At 51.9% G+C, this 27095-nt stretch overlaps 1 long non-coding RNA gene across 1 annotated transcript; it reads left to right on the top strand.

The window, feature by feature from the left end:
• Positions 1 to 5026: 5026 nt before the first annotated feature.
• Positions 5027 to 6529, top strand: LOC131481695 (uncharacterized). Its single transcript, XR_009246515.1, has 3 exons — positions 5027 to 5338; positions 5972 to 6259; positions 6388 to 6529. It is a non-coding gene; the product is annotated as an uncharacterized LOC131481695 (long non-coding RNA).
• The last annotated feature ends 20566 nt before the right edge of the window (positions 6530 to 27095 follow it).

Genomic DNA, 27095 nt, shown 5'->3' with positions numbered 1-27095 from the left:
GTGTAACAATGGGCAAGAATGCCCTTGGGGCCTTACAGGCTCCTGGAGAAGAACAAAATTGGAGTTCAAAAACTTTAATATCTCTGTTTCCATCTCCCTCTCTTGATTTTTGGGGAAAAAACGTGTTGCATAGGGCCAGCATTATGTCATGGCAAGGTAAGTAGATGCTTACGATGACAATGGCATTCCTTTTCAGAATGCCAGGTCTAAACCCAGCTCCTCTGCTCCCATTTAGCTTCCAGCTGAGAAGGTGGCAGAAGACGGCCTTAAAGCTTGGGTGCTTGCCTCCCCTGGAGACCAGGGTGGAGCTCCTGGCTCCAGCTTCAGCCTAGCTCAGACCTTGTGCTTATTTGTGGAGTAAATCAGTGGACAAAAGAGATCTGTCTCTCTGCCTTTCAGATGAATACTTTTTTAAAAGCGTTGCTTCAAATCCCACTGAGCCTTTTACCCATTTCAGTTTATGAATTCTGAAACCCTGCTTTCCTCCACTCAGAATTGGGCCATCCATCTGGTAGGATGCCTGGGCCAGTTTTGGTGACACCCTTAGGATAGCACCTTGCCACATTCATATCAGCATATCATATCACTCTGGCCCCTGGTTGCTGGTACATTGCCTGTGGGAAAGCCCCATCTTGTGTCAGCAGAATGAAGGTGAGAGAGGTCTCACAGCTTGGACAATGGGATACTGAAGATGAGGACAGAACAGAGACAGTACAGGAGCCTGCTAGGCGGTGTGTGTGTGTGAATCCTTGTGTGGCGTAGATGCGGTGATGAGAGGGACACCTTCTAAGTAGGGCTGCAGAAACCCAGGGGAGAAAGGGCAGGGACAGAGAGGAAGGTCCTCTGAGCAGAGCCCAGCACACTAGGGCATTGCTGGTCTGCCAACCGCGTTCCCCCTTTCTCCCCAGAAGGGTAGCCCCTGCTGGTAGGCCAGAGACCTCTAGAGGACCGCCTGGGGAACTCCTGTCCGACCTCCGGACATCACCCAGCTTTTCCTGGAGCAGCCTCCTCTTCAAACTTGGGCTACCACAGCTCGACCACAGCTACAGCAGCCCCCTCTGCTGGCCTCAGTGGTACTAGGACTCTGGCTGTCTGTGGTTCCCTCCCCAGGCCACCAGCAGGTGGGTGCTCTAGCCAGGGAGGCTGAAGATTAAAGAAGCCACACTAGGCCTGCTTATTACAACCCAACTCAGTGACCTTGGGGAGCCATCCAGGCAGACAGTTCACCTACAGGACACCCTTGAGGGCTGTGGAAGCAGAGTTCCAAGTTGGAAATCTGATGCTTTTGCCTTAATAGCTTATAGGAACTTGGGCAAGTCACTGCACATGTTTAGCACCAATTTCTTCAGCTGGAAACAAAATGGGAACAGTCATACCCACCTTGTGGGATTGTTATAAGAATCACATAGGGTGGTGAAGCATAGATCACTAAGTGAGCAAGCAAGGGGACACTTCGTGGTGTGGCTAGACTGGAGTTTTAGCCCTTGACCTTGGGCTTTTGGGGACTTTGCTGCCCCAGGTTTGTTTACTCAGAGTCCAAAGCACCAATTGCCCGGGCCCTGCCAGAATCTGCTGCTGCTTTACAGGGTGATCTGGGAGCCTGAGCTAAGGGTCTCCTGGCTACTGTGCAGGGGACAAAGGGTTAAAGCAGGTGGGGGTGCGGCCCCTCCCTTTCTGCTGATTCTTCTTCTCTCCAGGTGTTCTTGTGGCTTTTCCCTCCTCCCTTGGGGTGGGGGTGGGGGCTGCTGGGTCCACTTCAGGCTTAGTTATTGTTTTAATTTTGGTGCTGGCTCCCTGGTGCCTGGAGTGGATAATGAAAGAGGAGAAGAGAGGTCAGGGTGGTGCCCAGGCAGCAGATTTCTGCCTGTCAGACGGGGCCAGAGCCGATGGGGATGTGGTGGCGAGGGTTGGGGGGGCTGTTAAGTTAATATCAATAAAGCAACTGGAGTCTCTGAAGTAAGGAGCTGCAGAGCCCAGCACAACATTGTCTTTGTCCTCTGGAGCCCGAGGGGCCGCTTTGCCTGTCCGCCAGGCCCCCTCAGAATGGAGCTGGCATGGGGGTAGGGACAAGCTCTCATGCAGGCTCTGAGGCAGCCAGGAGTGACAGTGGAACAGGCAGGGCCCACCACTCATGGGCCTTTTGTTTACCGCTGTTATCCAGTATGTCTGGCCCCCTTTAGAGTGGCCTGAGGGAGGGGGTCATAGGTCCACTGGAGATGGGGAACAACCGAAAAAGGAGGTAGTGAAAAGTATAGGGACTGAGACCAAGAGCTTGGTTGTCCAACAAACCTGGGTTCCTGGCAATGTTCTTACTGGCAGTGTGATTTTGGGCAAGTTAACAACCTCTCTGAGCCTCCCTCTTGTGTCAAGGCACTAATAGGCGATGTCTTCAGAGACTGCAGCTCCGGGCCCAGTGTGCAGTGGGTGCTCAGCACAGGTTGCCACCCTTCTTGTGCCTGTTTGCCTCGGTTGTGAAATGGGCATACCAGTTGTGACTTCCCCATAGGGGTCTTAGGGCGAGGAAATTAGATAAAGCTCTCAAAGTGCTTAGTGCCATGCCTGGCACATAAATAAGTCCTCGGTACATGTGGCTGTGGTTATTCTATTATTTTTATCTTTATTATTCCCTGCTGTCTTGCAGCTGGTGATTTACTTGAGAAGACCGAGGCTTGGCCACTCCCTCCTTCACTGTCCTGAAGCCCAGCCCACTCCAAGGATACTCTGGTTTGGTCTTTGACCACCTGGAAGGACAGACATAGTGAGTCCTCAGGAGTGGAGAAGAATGCAAAGGAGAATGAGACTTCCATGGCCACCTCTGTCCCTGAGTGAAGGCCGGCAGCATCCTGGCTTCTGCCTCAGAGAGGGCTAGCCCAACCCAGCCAAAGCTGCACCTGGGCTGGAGGAGACTGTCACCTGTTTCCCTTTGGGAGACTCTGTGGGCCTGCGGGTGGGCAGGGTTCTACTACAACTCCCTCGGTGCTCCTCCAATTCTGCCCCTCTCTAAGTGGGGGTGGGGCTGAGCAGATAAAAAAAAACAAAAACCCTAAGGGTGGCGAATGTTTCCCACTTGACCTTTTTCCCCCACCCCTGCGGGCTGAGGGGCTGAATGGCGTGGAGGGCATGATTTTCACATTAATGGCAGCATATGTTGTGCTTATTGACACCACAGGCTCGGTGGTTGGAGGGGGGTGGGAGGGAGTGCCTAGCAGGCCACAGGCAGAAGGGGGCGAGGGAAGAGGAGGCAGAGAGGAAGGCTGCCTCCGGGTGGGGGGTGGAGAGGGGAGCCTGGTGCCTGGGGGGAGGGAGGCAGGAACAATATTGTTGCAGGAGCACACCAGGTGCTTGCTGTCAGCCGAACAAAAAGGAAGAGTCAGCAACTCTGGGGGGGGCGGTGTAGGCGGGAGCCACCGCCTGCTCCAGCCTAGCAGCCTCTCCCCATTAACCCCTGCTTTGCTGCACAGCTCAAAGGGGAGGGGCCCGCCTCCCTCCTTGCCCCACCCCAAGCTTAGGACTGTTCATAGTCACCACATCCCTCTGCGAGATACGAGATACGGTTCTTAAGTTCTTAACCGCTGGGCAGTGGCAAGACTTTGCTTCGACCTCCCCCAAACCAGGAGCTGTCCAAGACTGGTGTGTGTGTGGCAGGGAGGGAAGAGGGTTAGGGAGGGTTTTGTGGTCCTGGGAAAGTTGGCAGAGTGGCAGGAGCCAATGACCTTGAGCTTCTGAGGGCAGCTGTGTGAAGAGGGGCTAGCAACTGGGGGTGATGGGCTCTGCACTGGCAGTTGCCTGCAAAGATAAACCCCACCCCCACTCCAGTTGTCCCTGCTCTGCCTGCCGATTCCTTGACTCCTGGATGTCTTCCCAGGACCCCCTGGCCTGGAGGAGAATGGGGCTCCGGCTCTCAGTTGAGGGAGGACTGGGCTAGCTCAGTACTCAGCCAGGAAAGTTCTGGAGGTGCATCTTGGAATATTCAGGGGTGGGTGGTAGATAGTGGATAGGGCTCCAGTCCTAAACTCCTATTCTGAGGGTGCTGGTTGGGGAGTAAAGCTGCAGGTGTCTCCAGTTGTCACTGTCCTCCTCCCTGCCTTCTCTCCCCTGCCTTCCTGCAAAGACTGGTAGGGAAGTAAGGTGCTTAGGGCTGCTGGGGGAGCTTGGACTAGGGGATGGGGCAGTGTGTGCAGGGCAGGATGGGAGGGAGAGGCAGCCTTGCAGGAGAGGCAGGTGGGGTGGGGTCGGCTTTTTGCTTCAAAAAGGCAGAGTTAAGGCTTGTACCTTCACCCTTGAATCCTGGTCTTCTCCAGAATCTGTAATGTGGCATTCTGGAGCCTTCCATCTGGACATTCACTTTCAGTGTGGCTGTTCCAGAGTGCACGTCTTGGTTGCCCTGGCTTCTCACCCCTGTACTTGGGGAAAAGCCCCTAGTGGATAGAGGTGACCTTCCCCTCTTCCACCCTCGGCCCCCATCTGGGTTCAGGCAACGGGGTGGCCAAGGTGCAGAGGCCTCTGGCTATTGCCACCCACAGGTTGCAGGCAAGGCAGGTGCAGCTCTTGGCTGAAAATCCAGACTTACTGGAGCGCTTTCCCCACCCCTTCCTGCTGCCCCATCCTCCCTTATCCCCCTCCTCAAGGCCTTTCTTACTTCGCATACCAAGCCGTGGGCCAGACCCAGCCGTGCTGCACCCCTCGCCCTGCAAGCACGCTGGCACCTCCCTGGGCTTCCAGCCCGGGCCGTGCCCCCCTTCCGTGGCCCTCTCGTGGGCTCCAGCTGCGTGCAGAGCGGTCCCGGCTCGGATCCAGCTCCTCAATGGCCCTGCTCCCCCATTACCCTGATGTCGGCCCCTCTCCCCCTCGGCTTTATCGGCTCTCAGCCGGCTCTGCCAGGGTAATGAGGGCCCTTCTAATTACCATTGCACAAACTCCACTTACATTAACAGCTCCATCGGAGGAGCAGCAACATCTGCTGTGCGCAGGCAGGCGTCCTCCCCCGCCCTTCGTTCCCCACCCCTCGCATTTCCCTCTTTCCCGGCCCCTTACCCCCACCCTGACCCTCTCTGGCCCCATCCCTTCTAATCTCTTCTTTCATGCCCTGCTACCACCCTAGGATCGAGCCAGGACCAGAGATATCCGCACATAGGCAGACCCCAGAGAGGTTGAGAGAGGCAGACACCCCGCTGGCTGGACCACAACTCTAAAACCCAGAAACTTGGGTCTGGGAAACTCAGCCAAGAAATCCAGGAGCAAATAGAAAGCAGAAGCAGCAGAGACAGAAAGGGATAGGGCATCAATGGAGCACACCATGTAGGGATGGGTGTCTCTGATGCCCACCGGGTGTGCAAAGGTATGTGCATGGTATGCATTTGTGTTAACATTTTGCATGCTTAGGTATTTAGCATCATGCATGTGAATATGTGCATGTCAGTGTCTTTACTGTCCTGCACATGTGTCTGCATTCATGAGTACATCTATGAAGCATCTGAGTCACGTGTCCCCTTGCACTTGGCAACAAGCATCTTTGTGCTTGTGTTTTGTAAGTGTGTTGTCTGTGCGTGTATATGCTTGTCTGTCATACAGTTAATTTTGCATGTGTACCATTCAAGTGTGACTCATGTCCAATGTATCACCCAGGTTCCAAGTCACATGTGTGCCAGCTGGGAATGTTTGCATCTCTGCATGCATGCCTATGTATGTGTGGTATCCTCTGTGTAATTATTCGATGAGAGCAGGAGCATGTGTGTGTGTGTGTGTGTGTGTGTTTCTGCTCCGTGGGGGATGACAGGCAGTTGGGAAGACGCTGCGCCCGTTTTATCTGAGGTTAACAGGGGTCACACTTCACTCCTGGAAGCCTCACCCTCCTCCCCACCCCATACAATTAAGCCTCAGTGTGGTGGAAAGACAGCCAGCACACATTAAGAAAGGTCAACAATATTATCAGCTCCTAATCCAATTAGTTACTGTTTATTTGGGAATCCAGCTCCAGGTCAGCTGCTGGGGAGAAGGCCCGGGAGAGGGAAGAGAAGCTGAAAGAAACCACAGGATCTGAAGGCCCTGCTTCAGCTTGGCAGGAAGGTGGCCAGGCTTTCAGAGGCAGCGCTAAAGTCTGCAGCTTCATCTCCAGGTTGGAATGTTGCTTCTGGCACCCGAGAGATTTCCTGTTTCCAGCCCCGGCATCCCTCTTGGGTGTCTGGGAGCTAGCTGGATAGGCCACCTTGGGCTGTGGTCAGCCTCTCTTGGGATAGCAGAAGCAGAGGAGGAGATGCTGGTAAATGCACTGTTAGCTTTTGAAGTTGCTCATTAATCCTGGCCTCTACTTTATGTCCCTTCTCTCTCCCCGCATGCTTTTCTGAGCTTCTTAGGGTCTCTATTCCCTCCCACGTCGACCACCTCCAGGGCCCAGCTCCCCCTACAGAGCACCAGGAGTGGGACAGACCATGCTCTGAACTTCATGGGCTCAGACAGGGAGCAGCTCAGTGGAACTGAAGACCCTGGGAAGAGGTTTGGCTGCTGGATTCTCAGATTCTTGGGTCAGGTGAAGGTGAGGGGGGGGAGCGTCGCAGGACCTGACAACCCTGCTAATTCAGCAGTCAGGGGTAGGAAGGACCTGACCACTAATTGCCACTCCCAGGCCATCTTCTCATGTAGCTGTGGAGAAAGCAGAGTGACAGGGAGAGCCATGCTCCACAAGGAGCACAATGTGAGATCACTTGGCTTGTCTTGAAGGGCTGAGCCCTCAGGGTTCTTGCTGATCACAGTCCTCTCCTGTCAACACAGAAACCACCCTTGGCTTGCAGTCATGAGAACACTCTCCCGAGTCCTTTGCCTGCTGCACTCCAAGCCCAAGGGAGCATGGTCCTTGTTCAAGGACTTACAGTGGATCCAGGGCTTTGCAGCAGACTCCGCTGCAGAGCACTTCCTTCTTCTCCCAGAGAGCTGCAACCCCAATGCCTTCAGCCCGTGCCTCTGCCGTGCCCAATGTGCCTAACGCTAGCAGAGCATTGGAAGTGCCCACCTGAGCTCTGAGAAGAGGTAGCCACTCCACTGCAGATCATGCCAGTTTGGATTTGTAGGCCTGAGCCCCAGGAAGCCAGGCACTGCATTTTAGAAAGTACCGCAAAGGGTGGCTGTGGCCAGATAATTCTGCCCACTCATCAAAGAATTTACAAATGACACAGCACAGTCTGTCATTCTCTTGTTTAGCCAGGAAAGAACTGTTATACAACACCCATTTTACAGATGAGGAAACTGAGGTCCAAGTTGGTTAAGGATAGTACTTTCTCCTTCCCATCTCCTCTCCTTCCTCTCTTCCCCTCCCCTTCTTCGGACCCTGTCTTTTTAAAAACCAGGCTCCCAAATTCCAGAGACCGGGCAGTCCCTGGAGTCTAGGGTGTCTGTGTGGGCTGCTGGTGCAGGAGCTCTATCAGGGCGCTGTCGGCTCCCAAGCCTGGCCTCTCTATGAGTGTGACTCATTCCATTGCCCTTGATTGAGCTCTCCCTTGGGCACTACAGAGCATCTGCCAGGAACGGGCAAGGTGGTGCTCCCTAGCATGCATCCATGCCCAGAGGGTCCTTGCTGTTGGTACTGCAATGGTATTCTAAGTTGAGCTCCTACCACCCCTGTCGCCTTGCTCACTTCGTAAATCACTTAGAACGACACTTGTAAGGTGGAAAAGCTGATGATACTTATTGGTTTTTTTTTTAAGATTTATTTTTACTTTTATTGGAAAGTCAGATCCACAGAGAGAAGAAGGGACAGACAGAAAGATCTGTCTGTTGGTTCACTCCCCAAGTAGCCGCGTCAAGCAAAACTGAACTGATCCAAAGGCAGGAGCCCAGAGCTCTTCCGGGTCTCCCATATGGGTGCAGGGTCCCAAGGCTTTGGACCATCCTCAACTGCTTTCCCAGGCCACAAATAGGGAGCTGGATGGGAAGTAAAACAGCTGGGATGTGAACCAGCACGCATATAGGATCCTGGTACATGCTAGGCAAGGACTTTAGCCACTGAGCCATCACACCATGTCCTGATGCTACTTTCTAGAATTGGGATTAGTACCATTGGATGATAAGTTCCTAGTGCCATACCTGATCAACCTAAAGAATATTACATCTACTAGAAGGATGATCAAAGAAAATGTTTACAATGTAGAGCAACCAGGACTCAGACAACACTGGGAGAATAAGTTGACAGAGTCACTTTGGACAAATATTTGGCTGTACCTACTAATGCTAACCATGCATGTTCAGCAACTCAGCAAATCTACTCTCATGTAGATGCTTATGAGAAACAAATTGCTTATGTTCAACAAAAGTCATCTATGAGAATGCTTGCGGCTGCTTATTTTGTAATGACCCCAAACTGGGACAACCCAAATGCCCATCAATAGTAATAGAATGAGTAAATACATTCTGAGATAGTATCACAATGGAATACTACAAAGCAAGAAAAAAAGAAGGGACAACTGAAAATGTAGTAATATTACAGATAAATCTCGATACAAGGTTGCATGAAATACGCTGGGAGTATACAATGTATGATTCATTTAGAGATGATTCTGTAACAGGGCCAGTGTCTTAGCAGGCTAAGCTGTCATCTGCAATGCTAGCATCCTATATGAGCACAAGTTCAAGTCTTGGCGGCCTCACTTCCAAACCAGCTCTCTGCTAATGTAGCAAAGCAGCTGAAGATGGTCTAAATGCTTGGGCCCTTGCCACACGGGAGACCAGGATAGAGTGCCTGGTTTCTGCTTAGTCCAGCTCCAACAGCTGAGACTATCTGGGAAGTGACCACTACACAGATCTTTGTCTCTCTCTCCCTCTTTCTTGAATTCTGCCCTTCAAATCAATAAACACACATTTAAAAAAAATTCTTCAGCAGGCAAAATTAATCTGTTACACAAGTTAGAATACATACTGGGGAAAGGCACAGAGGATTTCTCCAGGATGCTAGAAATATGCTGAATCTTAATCTGGCTAGAGGGTGTATGTGTGTGTGTGTGTGTAAAAATTCACTTAGAGGCTGGAATTGTGGTATAACAGGTTAGATTGTTGCCTGTAATGCAAATTGGAGGAGGATGACCCAAGTCCCTAGAACCCTCTATGCATTGGGGAAACCCATAAGCTCCTGGATTTAAATCAGCTCAGCTCTGGCCATTGTGGCCACTTGGGAAGTGAATCAGCGGGCAGAACTTTCTGTATCTCCTTCTCTTTGTAAATTTACCTTTCCAATAAAAATAAATAAATCTTAAAAAAAAATAAAGAATTCTGCTGTTAGGTAGTTTCTGAGCAGGACAGGGACAGCACTGAGTGTGCTAGGGAACTCACATGACAGCTAGGAGGTTGTCTGGATGAAGGTGGAAAAGCAGGAGCAATGTGAAGCTTAGCTGCTGTGATGACCTGGCCAGGGGGCCTTTGGGCGGCAGGGCCATGCCCCAGGAGGAACCAGAGTGCAGTGATGGAGGCAGCAGGAGAGGCTTCAGCTCCTTCCCCAGCCCCTGCTGGGAGCATCTGGTGCCACTGCTTCTGTGTGGCTTTATCCCTGGGCAAGCATGCTGCACTGGCCTTGGCCCTTGGGGCTGCAGGCTGCGGGCTGCTGGGCCCTGGGAAGTGCTGCTTTGAACCTTCCTCCTGCTTCCAGCAGGAGCTAACTTTATGCTGGGGACAGAGATGAGCTTTCAGTGACGATACTTTCAGAATGAAGGGTAGAGGCTCAACTAAGGTAGTGAGGAACTCTTGGAGGCCTGAAGGAAAGTCCTCAGCAAACAGAACTGCTAAAGGACTGGAGGGAGTGTAGATGGCCTCCTTAGGCAAGTTAGCCAAGTGGGCCAGAGCTGCACCTGTTCCTAAGGTCACTGTGAGGACGGGATGAGGGAACCCATCCAAAACATCTGGAGTACTGCCTGATCCACAATAATGTCTGGAAATGTGAGCAAGTTTCAGGTTCACTTCTGAGGGGCTTCTTTCCACTTGTTCCTTTTCCTTGAGCCTCGATTATTGGTTAAGTAGGAAAAAATGAAGTGCAAAAGTGAAGGAAAAGGGGAGGGGTTCGGGCCTTGGGTTTGGGGGCAAGTGCTACTCCTCACAGTGTGGCGGCTGTGGGGGTGCCCCTGCCAGGTCGGACCCAATGCTGGGGGCTCACGCCAAAGACACTGCTGCAAGGCAGTGAACGAGTCCTCGGCCTCCCCCAGGGCGGCCAGTGCACCATGTGGTGCCAGGCTTTGCCTGCTGGCCACCTGGCGGCAAACTCTGGGGTTTTTTAACATATGTTTGCTGCTTGGGGACACCCATGACTAAGTCCAATTTTAGTGTAGGTGAGTAGTGAATCTTGGGTGATTCCCAGTGACAGGGTCATGGAAGTTTTAGGCATGCGTGGGGACTGAGACCTGGTGGGTTGGAGGGAAGTACCCAGGAGACAATTACGGTTAGTCAGATACACCAATCCAATTTGGAATACAGAAATGGCCTGTTTGCCTAGAACATCACTGATAGTCACACACCAGCCCACACCAATGCTATGGATGGGGGCCTCTTTGGCAGTGATGGGTACCATTACCCAACTGTTTGGTGAGTGGTAGAGTGGTCACATTTGGCAGGGTCAAGACTGTATCCAGCTCGCGAGAGAACTTGGTCTGGGGGTAGACTCTATGGGGTTGTGTGGGCCCAACCCTGTGGAAATACAAGTTCCCCTGGTTAGCTCACAAGCTGAGGTTGGGATGGACTAAGCTAGATGTGACCATGCCACCTGCCATCACACACAGGTGCAGGAACCCAAAACAGTCGGCACAGGTCAAGGCAGCAGCACCTGAAAGTGTATCCTTTAACAGGATGTGGGGTGGGCCGTGCTGCCACTGGAAGGGGACAGAATGGGCAGGGCTGAACAAACCTTAACTCACAAGAAACAACAGAAATCAGGTTGGAGCACAGGTCATGCCAAGTAGGTCCTTGCACCTACTGATCTGCGTAAGACAGGGATGCTAAGCCACAGCATCTAAGGGGACAGGACAAGAGAGGGGCTCAACCAAGTAGAATCAGAGCAACCACTGGCCTTCACGAGATCTGGGAATAGGCCCGGTTGGGCAGCTAAGGGGATACTCTAGCTGGTTTGAGTTTCCCACCAATGAGCGCATGGGCTGTAAATGGGGCTGCGTTCCGATCAGGATACGAGTGTAATCCCACTTGGCACAAGTGTGGACTGGGAATGGAAGCACCAAGCCGGGCCAGACTCCAACACAATCTGGTGCTCTGCAGGACCAGGGGAAATGTATGACAGACTAGGCTAGGCCTCAACCCTTACTGAACCATGTGTAAGCTATATGGGGGTATGGAAGAGCCATGGCTGGGTTGAAACATCCAACAATAAGAACCAGATTGGGTGGAAGAACAGTCAGGAAACACCACTGTTCCTGCTAGGACAGGAGGTGAACTGAACAGGGCTGGCTCTTGAACCCACTGGTATGCGCGAAACCTGGCACTGGGAGAGTTTCTGATGGAGGAGCCTGGGCAACTCCTCTGGCAGGACACAGTCCCTGCAGGTTAGCGCAAGAAGCACAATAGGAAACAGCCCAGAACAGGCTATGGAAATTATCCCACTGGTATACACATGGCATGGGTTGGGGGCAGACCAGGCTGAACCTGTTCACATCACCCGCTGGTGAGTCCAAGCGCCAGAACAGAGTGTGGGTCGAGCCAGGTTCGGTTACGACATATACTAGTACACAATAAGGAATGCCAAGGTGAGATGAGCCGTACCAGATGTGGTGGCAGCGCCCAAACAGCACATGTGATAATCAGGGGGAGGGGGCAAAGCTGACAGAGGAATGTGGGCTCCCCTGCTGGACAACTACTTCCATTGGAAAGCGTGAGTCGGGATGGGGGCAGATCAGAATAGGCAGGGCTGTTACACCTGTGGGCCTCATGTGGGCTAGATAAGGGAAGGGCCACGGTGGGCTGACTGTTCCGACTGGTGCAAGCAAAAACTAGAGTGGGTGAGGGTTGGTTGGGCTAGCCGCAGTACTAGCTGGCAGAGGCTGGCACTTGGAGCTAATTCTGTCAAGTCAAATGCCAGAACTACCTGGAGAGTCCATAATCTCGGAGTGAGTGTGGCCTAGAAGGGAAATAGTGGGCACCTCCTTCGGGGCTACCACTCTCATTGGACAGCACGAACACCAGGACAGGGGCAGGGGTGGCTGTACAGAAGGGCACCTGCCAGTAGGTGTGTGGGCTGGATAGTAGGTTGGTTGGGTTGAGCTGGGCTTCAATGCCCATCGACACGTGCGAGAGCTAAACAGGATGTGGGACAGACTTGACAAGCCTGCGGTGCGTACTGGCTAGCATGGGAACCAGGGTAGGGGGCAGAACTGGTGGGGGTTATGGGGAGTCGCCCCAACTAGGCTGCAGCTCCAACCGGTTTGCGTGAGGACCGAGTATGAAGTGGGCAGGATCGAACTGGACTACAACACCCGTTGGTTCACGAGGAAGACAGGGCTGGAAACAGAACGAACCCAGCAATCCCAACGACCAGCATGAGCATAAGCTGATTGGTGTGACGAACGGTGTTGGACTCTGCACTAGCAAACTCGTGCAAGAATCAGGCCTGGGATCATCTCAGATGAAGTTTTTTGGAGATCCCGCCAACTGAACTGCTGATCTTAGAACCCCAACCATGAAGAGACTGTCAGCTAGTGGATTCTGAATAGGGTTCATTGTGATTGGAACTGCAAGATTGGCAGCAATCCAGAACTGATGAACTGTCAAAACTGTATGAGCAGGACCCTCAGAGCGCACCTCCCATTGGGGATCTGGGATGGGTGGGAGGTTGGGTGGGGCTTTTCCCTTTGTTTTTTTCCCCTGACCCCAGATACAGGGTAAAATGATATTGATGTGGAAACAATGGTATTACCCACTTTTCGCCCTGTAGCCCTTGACACTTTGTTCCCTAATCAACTAAGTAAGATTATTAAAAAGTAATTAAAAATAAATAAAACAAGTAAAATAAATTCATATTTTCTTTAAAAAAAGTGAAGGAAAAAGAGACTGGTGATGAAAATGTACTGGGAAGGCGGCCAGAAGGGCACCTGCACTCCTTCTCTGGGCAGGGAGGAGGGGCTCAGTGTGAAGCCTACAGGATGAGACAGATGTAGACTGATCGGCAAGTCGATGATGGAGATCTACAGACAGACCCAGCAGCCTTAACCAGAAGCCACTGCTGAGTGCTTCCCAGTGCCACAGTTTTGGGGTGACCATCATCTAGTATCACCCCCATTACCCACACCCCTCTGACAAGCAACCTACATAAGGCTTGAGTGCACAGATCAAATTTGAATCCACAAGGAGATGACTTCTTTTCCCCTAACCCTCCAGGTCATTTTCTACCTGCCAGATGCAGAACCTGTCCTGGCTGTAAGGGGGAAGCTGTACAGGCCCTCGGGCTGGACCCCTCTACCCACAGTAAGGCAGGGCTGAGCTGAGCTCTGGCTCTCCCTGCCTTTTCTCTTCCCCCAGTTACTGGGGAAATGCCTGTTCTTGGACTTGCTCCCAGAGCACCTCCCTGAAGGTGGGAACTTGACTCTGGCCCCTGATCCCACCCCGCCTGCCATCACCATCTGTCAACAGTACTCTAAGCCCTGCTGCAGCCCCTAAAAGTTGCTAAATCCCCTATTTGGTTCAGTTCCACTTTAGCTCATACTGCTTGGAGGGACCCAATGGGACACAGGAAAATTATACACATAATAAAGAGCTGGCTTGCTCTGATAATTCTGATGATAATACACATCTTACCCTTTCCCATGCACATACACACACATTGCATTTCATGCCTCCCAGCCCCTACACCCACCCAACCTGCTGACATGTAGTTCACCCCCAAAGATGCTCTCAAACCAGTGTCCCTCGCTACCCCACCCCCAGAAAATTATCTGGGCCACCTTGTCTGTGCCCAGCTGCCATGGCACGGGGCGTTCCTCTACTGTGCCATGAGGGTCCATCTGTTCTAGAGCCCATTAGTTGTGAGCAGGAACAGTGTCAGTGTGGCTCATGGTTGAGCCAAGCACAGTGCTTGAAACATGGCAGCTCCTCCGTGGCCTTGTTGAGTGAATAAGTGAATGAATGGATGCCCACATTACTGCATTCATCCGTTAGACACATTCCATCTTGGGATATTTCCCAACCTGTCAACCCATACATCATGCCTCCGAATGGCATTATTTGTTTATACTAACACAGACCTCACATTGTGGGGGTCCTTACCTTGGTCAGATCCAGAACTACCATGAGTGGTTACTGAGGAGGGAAATTAGGAGGGAACATGTGTTGGGCATGGATGAGGGTCCATGGGGGAAGTGTGTGCCAAGGTGAGGGCATGACTGCTGTGGGGCAGTGAGTGTAGAGGGAGGGGTGAGTGTGTAGTGTCTGAGTGAGCACTTTTCTGTGTGTATCTGCCTGTGTCCATGTGCATACTGTCCTCAGATTCCCCAAATTTACCCTATTTCCCTCCCTCTTAAAACCAATGGGGAGCCCAGCACGATAGCGTAGTGGTTAAAGTCCTCGCCTTGCACGTGCCAGGATACCATGGTCACCTGTTCTAATCCCGGCAGCTCCACTTCCCATCCAGCTCCCTACTTGTGGCCTGGTAAAGCAGTGGAGGACGGCTCAAAGCCTTGGGACCCTGCACCCATGTGGGAGACCGGAAGAGCTCCTGGCTCCTGGCTTCTGATTGGCTCAGCTCCAGCCGTTGCGCTCACTTGGGGAGTGAACCATTGGATGGAAGATCTTCCTCTCTGTCTCTCCTCCTCTCTGTATATCTGCCTTTCCAATAAAAATAAATAAAAAATCTGAAAAAAAAAACCCCAATGGGGTTGAGGACTGATGCTGTGACATACATATAAAGGCACACTTGCAATGCTGACATCCCATATGTGCACTGATTTGAGTTCTGGCTGCTCCACTTCCAATCCAGATCCCTACTAGTGTGTTTGGGAAAGCAGCGGAAGATGGTTCAATTCCTTGGGCCCTTGCATCCACGTGGGAAACCTGGAAGAAAATTCTGGCTTCAACTTTGGGATTGGATCAGCTCCTGCCAGAGCAGCCATTTGGGAATAAATTAGTGGATAGAAGATTTTCTCTCTCAGTCATGCTTGCTCTCTCTTTCTCTGTAAACTCTACCTTTCAAACAAATAAATAGGGCCCAGCGCAATAGCCTAGTGGCTAAAGTCCTCATCTTGCATGCGCTGGGATACCATATGAGCGCTGGTTCTAATCGAGGTAGCCCTTTTCCCCATCCAGCTCCCTGCTTGTGGCCTGGGAAAGCAGTCGAGGACAGCCCAAAGCCTCGGGTTCCTGCACCTGCATGGGAGACCCAGATGAAGCTCCTGGCTCCTGGCTTCGGATCAGCTCGGCTCTGGCCGTTATGGCCACTTGGGGAGTGAATCAACAGATGGAAGATCTTTCTCTCTGTCTCTCCTCCTCTCTGTATATCAGACTTAGCGATAAAAATAAAATTAACAAATAGCAAACAAATCTTTAATAAAGCAAATCTATTGGAAAGCATCATAGGGTTCCTATTCACATTTCCTTTCTCTCTCCCTCCCCTAAAGTTCCAGGCCAATCAGAAGGAAGCAGTTTCTTCCCTTTCCCTGTTTTTCTGCAGTCCAGGGAAGTTTAAGAAGAAAAGAGCAAGATCGTGCTTACAGGTCAGCTTCTCTGCCATCATCTTGGGTCATGCTCAGCTACTTACTTCTAACCCCCTTCCGTTGCCATGTCCTGGCACTCAGCTGCATCCAGGAAGGAGCAAGTATCACACAGCAGCAGCTGAGTCCCTGAGGACTTGAGAGCTGGTTCCTGCAGAGCCTTCCTTGTTTGCTGATGGCCCCTGTCTGGATCATAAATACTAGCTCCGAGGCTCAGATCTCCACCGCAGTTCCTGCTACCTTCTGACCTGGTGTCTTTGCTCCACCCTCTCCAGCAAGCCTGCCTTCAGCCTCTGTCGGCTTCTCTCTCCAGCTGTTGTCCGGCTTTTCTTTCAGCCAGGCTCCCCCAGGGCTCTGCACTTGGCAACATCATTTCTCTGGAGTCCTGGGAAATCATTCAGGTCCCTGAGATTGAATCATTTTTCCCAAGGTGGAGCCCTCTCCTGGGCAAATTCAGGCACTGCTACAGCTTTACGCCTGCAAGTGACTGCCCTGCCTGCACCAAACCTCTCCATTCCCCTCACACTGACAGGCTTAAGTGTCTCTTCCATGTCCCGCTCCCTGGCCTCCTCTGGCCTCTTTACCACATCGCCCTACACACTCATCTTCATTGATCTTCTTTAGGGATTGTTCACACCCAGTGCTCTTAGATCTCCTGTGCAGACCACAGGGTGTTGGGACATGCCACTTATCCTGACAGAAAAGCTGTTTTGGGGCCTGGCATGGTATCCTGGTAGCTACAGTCCTCACTTTGCACGTCCAGGATCTCATATAGGAGGTAGTTCTAATCCCAGCAGCCCTGCTTGCTATCCAGCTCCCTGCTTGTGGCCTGGGGAAGCAGTCGAGGACAGCCCAAAGCTTTGGATTCCTGCACCTACGTGGGAGACCTGGAAGAGGCTTCCTGTTTCCTGGCTTCAGATTGGCTCAGCTCCAGCTGTTGCAGTCACTTGGGGGACTGAATCATTGGATGGGAGATCTTCCACTTTGTCTCTCCTTCTCTCTGTATATCTGATTTTGCAATAAAAATAAAATTTAAAATACTGTTCTTTCATTTCTTCACTGATTTCACTCCCTCTTGCTTTTAGTCTCAGCTCAGGGTCCCTTCCTTGGACTAGGCAAGGCTCTCTGCCAGAAGGTCTCAGGGAGGCTTACATGCTGGCACTTGCTGTGCTGGTCATCTCGTGTGGATTCATTTATGTCAGATTTGCCCACTAGGGCAATGGAGAATGGGAGTACTCGGTACATCTTTGGACTGGAAGGTGGAATCAGGTACAGGGGAGGCCTTTGGTAAGTTTTTGAGGCTGAATGAACCCAGCAGACAGTTCAAACTGTACAACAAGAGAATTTCAACGAAAAGCAGGTAGTACCTGCTCAAAGCAGAGTCCTGTCAGCACTTCCCTTGTAAGCTCAAGAACTTTCTGTGGCTCCTTGTGGCCTCGCACATGAAATCTAAAGTCTTCTTTTGGATTTTTCAAATGTATTTTCTTCATTTCCTAGCAGTTCCCTTTGCTTCCCCCCAACACACACACAAATTCAGTGGCACATCAACAAGCCTTGATTTGTTTGCCTTTCACACCACTCTCTCTGCCTTTCCTTTTTAGTTTCACTGAGATCCTACTCATCATTGTGATACAGAAAGTGAAGCCCATACTGGGGTGCTGGTTTGAGTCCCAGCTCCTCCACTTCCAAGCCAGCTTCCTGTTGGGAAGATAGTACTTGTACTCCCACTTGCCACATGGGAGACTTGGCTGGAGTTCCAGGACCCTAGCTTCAGACTGGCCCCATCCAGCTATTGCAGGCATTTGGGGAGTGACACCAGCAGCCTGGAGATCCCTGTCTTTCTATGTGGGTATGTTTCTCTCTCTTCATTATGCTGTCTTTTAAATCAATCATTTTTTAAAAAATGCTACTCATTCTTTAAGGTCAAAATAAGGTCCCAGTTCTTATACAAAGCTTGCCCTGACCATCCTAGCACATGTTGAACTCCACGACCTGCAACCTCCATACACTCAGGGTATCAGAGACTGTTAACCTCTGAAGGGCCACAGAGACCACTAGTTCAACCAGTGTCTCAGTGAACTATAAAGCTAATGTCTTCCAAATTTAGCCTTTAAGTCCCAGGTTCACAACTCAGGCCATATCCTCATAGCACCTATTATGTTATTCATATGATATTTTTCCTTAAATGAACTTACTATTGACAAATGTACTTACTTATTTTCATTTTGTTTGAAAGGCAGACAAACGTCATCCACATACAGGTTCACCCCCAAAAATGTCCATAACAGGTGGGGCTGGATAAGCTCTTTTTTTTTTTTTTTTTTTTTTTTTTTTTTACAATGTGAATTTATTTTATTATTTTTTTTTGTTTTCTAATTATTTCTTTTTTTTTCTTTAATATTCATTTATTCATTAATTACATTGCATTACATGACTGGGATTCCCCCCCCTTCACCCCAAACCCTTCCCCCATCATGAATTCCTTCACCTTGATGCATAACCACAGCTCAAGTTCCGTTGAGATTCCCTAATTAAAAGTTTACACCATACAGAGTCCAGCATCCCACTTGTCCAGTTCAAGTTCAACGGCCTCTTAGGGAGGCCCTCTCAGGTTTGTAGGCAGAGCCAGCAGAGCGTCACCTCGATCAATTAGAAGCTCCAACATATCATCAGCAACAGTCCAGGTATGATGAGGCTGGTGCAGAGTCCACTGATTGACATAGTCCGTCTTAGGGTTTCCCCTTGTCCAGTTTTCCGCTGCAAGCATAAAGCTGAGGTGGTTGATTCATCTACTCCATTTTCCATCTTTTTTTGATTAATGCTTTGATTCCTCCATTTTGTTCAGGGGAATCCCCCTAAAAAAAACTTTGAGGCATTCCCAGTCCAGGCTCCTACATGTACTACTAGTAAGCACAGTGCCCGCCACCGTCCATCACTCCGATCAGCTGATGGTTTTAACCCCTGGGTTGGTTCTCTTCTGAGCCCCGACCTCTATTGGATCCAATGAGTATCGCATCTCTCCCCGGCTCTCTCTCCCCATCACACTCTCGTCCCTCACCTAAACCAGTGGGAGGAGTGCTGGTCGGGTGTTGCATTCCCTGCTAGCACAGGCCATTTCACCTTGGCATTTTGTGTTTTATACTGTTTTTTTTTTTTTTTTAATCGCAACCAAACCCGGCCAGGCCCCCACACAGTTTCAGCACTTGGGCTTGCCAGTGGATGACGTGAACCGACTCAGCCTGGTCTGCCCCAACCCGAGCCAAGTGTATTCCAGTGGGTCACATTCCAAAGCCTCTTCTGGGTTATTTACCTCCATGCTTCTTGCGTTTATTTGTAGAGTCAGTGTCCTGTCAGAGGATCTGTTCAGGTTCCTCCCTCCGACTCCTTCATGGTGTCGGGCTTCACGCATTCCAGCAGGTCCTTCAGCCAGCTCCGCTCTTCAATCCATTCTGGTTCCTGTTGTTGAGAGTTTCAGCCCAGCCACGGCTCGTCCATACCCACGCATATCTCATATGTGGCTCAGATGGGGTTGAGGCCTAGCCGAGCCCGTCCAACGTCTATCCTGGTCCTCCGGAGCACCAAACTGTGCTGTGGTCTAATCCGGCATGGTGCGTCAAAGCCGAATTGATATTTGTGCCAAGGGATTACAACTGTGACCCGACCAGAACTCAGCCTCCCTCCAGTTCCTGTGCCCCTTAGTGGTAGGCTCCACGCAGCCAAGGCCTCCACCACGCTCTCCAACCAGGCCTGTTGCCAGCCAGTGTTAACTATGCCAGAGGTTGCTCTGGTCAGCCCAGAGCATCCTATAGACTGTCATGCCTCCTGCATAGACTCCACCGGCCCTTCTAAACCGTCCAATGGGGTCAGAGTGTCAGGGGATTGGTCCACGTATGCCTTACACATTCTAGCCCCGAGTATGGTTCTTGAATGCCAGTCAGTGTCATAGTAATGCCTTCTGTGACCCCTCTGCTGATCCCTCATCTTATCAGGTAATGGGGCATCCTGCTGGAAAAGCCCGGAATTTTGCCTTTTAAGTGAGCTGATGTTGGCGATCGGCACTATAAAGTGACTACAGGTTCTTCAGAGGAAGATTAAATGCCTTTGAAAAGCTTAAGGACTAATACATATTCTCAGAGTACTGTGGGTTCAGCATGGAGCGTCTCATGCAGCATATCAGAGAAACCAAATTCCAGAACTTCCTGGCCTGGCGGCCAGCAGGCGAAGCCTGGCGCCAAATGGCGCACTGGTCGCCCGAGAGCCTCGCACCCCATGTACCTGCGCAGGTGGTGGAAAGCTTGGCTGTGTTAGGCTGGAATCGTGGCAGGGACCCTCGCACCCGGGCCGCATGGCGGCCCGGGGCCAAGCTGCTTGGGCCCCCGCCTGGATCGTGCTAGCTAGCTCCACCCCCACTCCAGCCCCTGGCATGGCGGCTCAGAGGCGTTCCCAACCCGCTTCTCAGGGTCCTGGGACAACCTTCCCGCCCAGAAGGAGGCCATCAGACCAGGACCCCGGCAAATCGGAAAGCTGCCCGAGAGCCTCGCACCCCATGTACCTGCGCAGGTGGTGGAAAGCTTGGCTGTGTTAGGCTGGAATCGTGGCAGGGACCCTCGCACCCGGGCCGCATGGCGGCCCGGGGCCAAGCTGCTTGGGCCCCCGCCTGGATCGTGCTAGCTAGCTCCACCCCCACTCCAGCCCCTGGCATGGCGGCTCAGAGGCGTTCCCAACCCGCTTCTCAGGGTCCTGGGACAACCTTCCCGCCCAGAAGGAGGCCATCAGACCAGGACCCCGGCAAATCGGAAAGCTGCCCGAGAGCCTCGCACCCCATGTACCTGCGCAGGTGGTGGAAAGCTTGGCTGTGTTAGGCTGGAATCGTGGCAGGGACCCTCGCACCCGGGCCGCATGGCGGCCCGGGGCCAAGCTGCTTGGGCCCCCGCCTGGATCGTGCTAGCTAGCTCCACCCCCACTCCAGCCCCTGGCATGGCGGCTCAGAGGCGTTCCCAACCCGCTTCTCAGGGTCCTGGGACAACCTTCCCGCCCAGAAGGAGGCCATCAGACCAGGACCCCGGCAAATCGGAAAGCTGCCCGAGAGCCTCGCACCCCATGTACCTGCGCAGGTGGTGGAAAGCTTGGCTGTGTTAGGCTGGAATCGTGGCAGGGACCCTCGCACCCGGGCCGCATGGCGGCCCGGGGCCAAGCTGCTTGGGCCCCCGCCTGGATCGTGCTAGCTAGCTCCACCCCCACTCCAGCCCCTGGCATGGCGGCTCAGAGGCGTTCCCAACCCGCTTCTCAGGGTCCTGGGACAACCTTCCCGCCCAGAAGGAGGCCATCAGACCAGGACCCCGGCAAATCGGAAAGCTGCCCGAGAGCCTCGCACCCCATGTACCTGCGCAGGTGGTGGAAAGCTTGGCTGTGTTAGGCTGGAATCGTGGCAGGGACCCTCGCACCCGGGCCGCATGGCGGCCCGGGGCCAAGCTGCTTGGGCCCCCGCCTGGATCGTGCTAGCTAGCTCCACCCCCACTCCAGCCCCTGGCATGGCGGCTCAGAGGCGTTCCCAACCCGCTTCTCAGGGTCCTGGGACAACCTTCCCGCCCAGAAGGAGGCCATCAGACCAGGACCCCGGCAAATCGGAAAGCTGCCCGAGAGCCTCGCACCCCATGTACCTGCGCAGGTGGTGGAAAGCTTGGCTGTGTTAGGCTGGAATCGTGGCAGGGACCCTCGCACCCGGGCCGCATGGCGGCCCGGGGCCAAGCTGCTTGGGCCCCCGCCTGGATCGTGCTAGCTAGCTCCACCCCCACTCCAGCCCCTGGCATGGCGGCTCAGAGGCGTTCCCAACCCGCTTCTCAGGGTCCTGGGACAACCTTCCCGCCCAGAAGGAGGCCATCAGACCAGGACCCCGGCAAATCGGAAAGCTGCCCGAGAGCCTCGCACCCCATGTACCTGCGCAGGTGGTGGAAAGCTTGGCTGTGTTAGGCTGGAATCGTGGCAGGGACCCTCGCACCCGGGCCGCATGGCGGCCCGGGGCCAAGCTGCTTGGGCCCCCGCCTGGATCGTGCTAGCTAGCTCCACCCCCACTCCAGCCCCTGGCATGGCGGCTCAGAGGCGTTCCCAACCCGCTTCTCAGGGTCCTGGGACAACCTTCCCGCCCAGAAGGAGGCCATCAGACCAGGACCCCGGCAAATCGGAAAGCTGCCCGAGAGCCTCGCACCCCATGTACCTGCGCAGGTGGTGGAAAGCTTGGCTGTGTTAGGCTGGAATCGTGGCAGGGACCCTCGCACCCGGGCCGCATGGCGGCCCGGGGCCAAGCTGCTTGGGCCCCTGCCTGGATCGTGCTAGCTAGCTCCTCCCCTACTCCAGCCCCTGGCATGGCGGCTCAGAGGCGTTCCCAACCCGCTTCTCAGGGTCCTGGGACAACCTTCCCGCCCCAAAAGGAGGCCATCAGACCAGGACCCCGGCAAATCGGAAAGCTGCCCGAGAGCCTCGCACCCCATGTACCTGCGCAGGTGGTGGAAAGCTTGGCTGTGTTAGGCTGGAATCGTGGCAGGGACCCTCGCACCCGGGCCGCATGGCGGCCCGGGGCCAAGCTGCTTGGGCCCCTGCCTGGATCGTGCTAGCTAGCTCCTCCCCTACTCCAGCCCCTGGCATGGCGGCTCAGAGGCGTTCCCAACCCGCTTCTCAGGGTCCTGGGACAACCTTCCCGCCCCAAAAGGAGGCCATCAGACCAGGACCCCGGCAAATCGGAAAGCTGCCCGAGAGCCTCGCACCCCATGTACCTGCGCAGGTGGTGGAAAGCTTGGCTGTGTTAGGCTGGAATCGTGGCAGGGACCCTCGCACCCGGGCCGCATGGCGGCCCGGGGCCAAGCTGCTTGGGCCCCTGCCTGGATCGTGCTAGCTAGCTCCTCCCCTACTCCAGCCCCTGGCATGGCGGCTCAGAGGCGTTCCCAACCCGCTTCTCAGGGTCCTGGGACAACCTTCCCGCCCCAAAAGGAGGCCATCAGACCAGGACCCCGGCAAATCGGAAAGCTGCCCGAGAGCCTCGCACCCCATGTACCTGCGCAGGTGGTGGAAAGCTTGGCTGTGTTAGGCTGGAATCGTGGCAGGGATCCTCGCACCTGGATAAGCTCTTAAAGCTCAGAGTTCAGAGCTCTGTCTGGGTCTCCCATGTGGGTGGCAGGCACCCACGTGTGTGCCTTGGAAATTTAAGCCATCATCCACTGCCTTCAAAGATGTACATCACCAGAAAGCTAGATCGGAAGCACTCAAACAAGGCACTAGAATATGGGGTGTGGGTGTTCAAAACAGCAACTTAACCACTGCACCAAACACCTGCTCCAACTTACTGCTTTAAGGTCAAATATGATTGTTATTTTAAAACAAGCTTTATAGCACCACAGTAACTACAATTCTAACTATCCTTTACTGATAAAATAATTTAAAAATAAGTAAAATAAAAACAGTGTTATTTATTCAAGTTGGGTACCAGGCCTGCTAAGAGCTCTTGAGATGGAGGCCTCTTCTGTCTTTATTGAAAGGAAAAAGAAGTCAAAGACATGTTAGAGGAGCACTAGGGATACCCACATCAGATTGAGACCTTCTCTGATAAAACCAAAATAGGCAAACAACTCAGATATCCATTGTTGGGAGAGTGATATCTCTTTTTAAAATTGTGATGGGGTATACACAACAAAGTTTTGCTGTTTAAAATGTTATATGGGAACCCAGCACAATAGCCTAGTGGCTAAAGATTCACCGGGATCCTACAAGGGTACTGCTTCATGTTCCAGGTGCTTCACTTCTCTTCCAGCTCCCTGCTTGTGGCCTGGGAAAGCAGTCGAGGACGGCCCAAAGCCTTGGGACCCTGCACCCACGTGGGAGACCCATATGAAGCTCTGGGCTCCTGGCTTCAGATTGGCTCAGCTCTCGCCACTGTGTCTGCTTGGGGCGTGCATCAATGGACGGAAGATCTTCCTCTCTGTCTCTCCTCCTCTCTGTATATCTGACTTTGCAATAAAAATAAATAAATCTTTTTTAAAAAAAGATTGAACAATGTTTCAAGGCAGGCATTTGGGACATCCACATCCCATATTGGAGCCTGTGGGTTGGGATCCTGGCTCTGCATCCAATTCCAGCTTCCTGTTTATGTGCAACCTGGAGGCAGCAGGTAATATTCAAATACTTAGGTCCATGTCACTCACGTGAGAAACCTGGGTTGAATGTCCAGCTTTTGGCTTTGACTTAGCTTGCTCCAAGCTTTTACCAGTATTTGTGGAGTGAACCAGAAGATGGGAGATCTGTGTGTGCATTACAACATAAACACATTTTAAAAAGCTTAAAATTGCATTGTCTGTGGTGCTGCCTTTTATTTAACCTGTTCCTCTCTTGCTGAGCACTTGTGTTGCCTCCACCTTTTGACTCTTGCAAAGATTGCTGCTCTGATCATGTTGGAAGGGAAGTGACACTTTTACAGTAGCTTAGGGAACCTCACACAACAGACAAAACAAAGGAACTTAAGCAACATGCAGTAATGTAGAACACTAAGTAATATGATACTATGTGTAACAATCAGTAAAAAGAATTACATAAAGTCTTACTCTTTTTAATAACAAACAGTTAAATCTTAAAATATATCTTTTCAGAATAAATAAAACTATTAGAAATAAGAGCAAGAGAATGACAAAAAAAAGGTTTCAGCTTGTTCCTGGGTGAAGACTTGGATTGGGATGAGGGGGCCATTTGGCGGTCTGTGAGTTATTGCCAAGGCCTGAGGTTTTATTTTGGGGGATACATTCACGGAATGCTTGTAATATTTTTTTAAATAACTAATAATAAAGAAAATGAACTAAAAATACAAAGTGATCCATGAAAGAGCCGATGATGAGAGTGTAAACCAAGGAATATGATCAATTCAGTTCTCTGAACTCAATGGAAAAAGAGAGAAAAAAGGAAGATACTTGACAAGGAAGTAACTTTCTTACTGTGGGATCAGTGTAATTTAATGTCCTGTCAAGGCACCACCGAAAATCATCAGGCATCCGGCCAGAGGGTCTGGTGCCTTTCCCTTGGATAAAAAAAACCTTTTTTTCTTCAAGATTTATTTATTTTTTATTGCAAAGTCAGACATAGAGTAGGAGAAACAGAGAGAACGATCTTCCATCTGCTGATTCATGCCCCAAGTGGCCACAACGGACGGTGCTGCGCCAATCCAAAGCCAGGAGCCTCTTTTGGGTCTCCCACGTGGGTGCAGGGTCCCAAGGCTTTGGGCCGTCCTCCACTGCTTCCCCAGGCCGCAAGTAGGGAGCTGGATGGGAAGTGCAGCCACCAGGATTAGAACCAGTGCCCATATGGGATCCTGGAATGTGCAAGACAAGGACTTTAGCCACTAGGCCATTGCATTGGGACCTGGATAAACAACTTTAAAATACCTCTGCCACACCTCCAACCAGGGAATTAGAATCTTTTGGAGACACTCACTGAAGCTTTCCCTTGCCAGATCCCAGCTCAGCCTCACTACACATCCACCCACCGTCTCGCCAGGCACAGGCTGGGGTGCCCAGGAACCCAGAATCTGCACTTGTACTGCTTCCTGCCAGAGCCTCCCAACCTGGAGCAGAAGCTGGCAGGTTTCCAATGGAAGGAGGAGGGTGTAACTCCCTCCCCGACCCCCACCCATGCCATGTATCAGGGCCACAGCCCAGAGGACCAAGTGTGAGCCATGATTTCTTTCCAAGAAGAAATCAGTGTTTTTGATCAAAACTCTGAAGCAATGTTCTGATAAACTTTTCATGGGATTCAGATTTTCTCTCAGAAATCAGTCTCTCATCTCTACCCAAGGCAGGAGTGTAATTAATTTTATCCAGACGTTAACTTTTAAGTCTATTTTCACAATGATTCTGTCTCTTCTTTCCTCTAAATGTATTCACCAACAGGTCATTTTGAATTGGCTTTTCCCACTCACAGCAAGGCTGAAATAAAATGTGGACACGTGCTCATAAATAAGTTGTCTAAATATCTTTAAAAAAAAGTGTTCCTTTTATTTCTGTAACACAACTGAATGTTTGAGGGTGGGCTAGAATTTCTTAGCCATAGTTTTACCAGCCCACAGCTGGGATTAACTGAGACTCAGTCTAAAACTCTTGGCCTGACCCTGAAGGGAGGCGCAGGGGACGGAAGCATAGCTCCCATTTCTGATCAGTCACTTTCTGCCCCCACAGAATCCTTGGCCTTCAGAGTCTTGGGTTGAGAGGAGGAAGGGGGCCAGGCCTGAATACATGCTCAGAAATCTCAGAACCTGAGGATTGGGGACAATGCCAACTTCACCCTCTCTCCAGCATGTGCAGCCAGAACCCATGCTCCCTGTGGATAATGGAAAAGACCCTTGGGCAGAGGCTGTCTCTGGGGCCCCCACCCTCTTTTTAGGGGTCCAGGCTGGGGAGCAGCATCGGTAGTGCCCCAGGTTACTGCTTGACAGACTTGAGTCCCTGACCCTGGCTCTCATCCAGTTCGGAAATGAGGGCTGAGACCCCCTGCCTTCCCCGTGTACTCCCCACCATTGGACACGGGTTGTCTCCAGGCCCAGCTGACTCCCAGCTGCTAGTTTAGCCCCTCCCCCACGGACTGCCATAAACGGAACCAGGCAGGGTTTACCAAAGAGGACCTGGGGAGGAGACAGTAGGCCTGGACCTACAGAAGTTCTGGGCCCACCTTGGGGATGTCAGTTTGACCTCAGAATCATCTTCATAATCTTTTTTTCACAATTTCTTACTTCTCAATGTAACTATTGGTATGCAGAAAAGGTGGAATATAAAGTATAAAAACAGGTCGTGAGTGGCCTTTCCATCTTACCACTCAAAAACAGTCCCTATTTGTATTCCAATTCTTCCCTTTCATCTATGGACTTATTTTTGCCCCATAAATAGAATCATTCTGTACCTTGTGCATTACATCCTATGTGTTCTTACTATCTCCCATATGATTGAAAGCTTTCTGTGAGGCCAGCACCAAGATGTAGTAGCTTTATCCTCCACCTGCAGCCCCAGCATCCCATGTGTGTGTTGTTTCAAGTCCCAGCTGCTCTACTCTCTATCCAGCTCCATGTTTATAGCCACTGAACCCACATGGGAGACCTGAAAGAAGCTCCTGGCTCCTGGCTCCTGGCTTTGGATCAGCTCAGCTCAGGCCATTGCAGCACTTGGGGAGTAAACCAGCAGATAAAAGATCTCTCTGTCTCTCCTTCTCTCTCTCTCTGTAACTCTGCCTTTCAAATAAAAGTAAATGATTATTGGACCCTGCAGCATGGCCTAGCAGCTAAAGTCCTTGCCTTGAACGCACCGGGATCCCATATGGGCTCTGGTTCTAATCCCAGCAACCCCACTTCCCATCCAGCTCCCTACTTGCAGCCTGGGAAAGCAGTGGAGGATGGCCCAA

This window comes from Ochotona princeps, chromosome 13, assembly GCF_030435755.1.
Source record: "Ochotona princeps isolate mOchPri1 chromosome 13, mOchPri1.hap1, whole genome shotgun sequence".
NCBI lineage: Eukaryota > Metazoa > Chordata > Mammalia > Lagomorpha > Ochotonidae > Ochotona > Ochotona princeps.
This window is presented reverse-complemented; position numbering and strand designations above follow the sequence as displayed.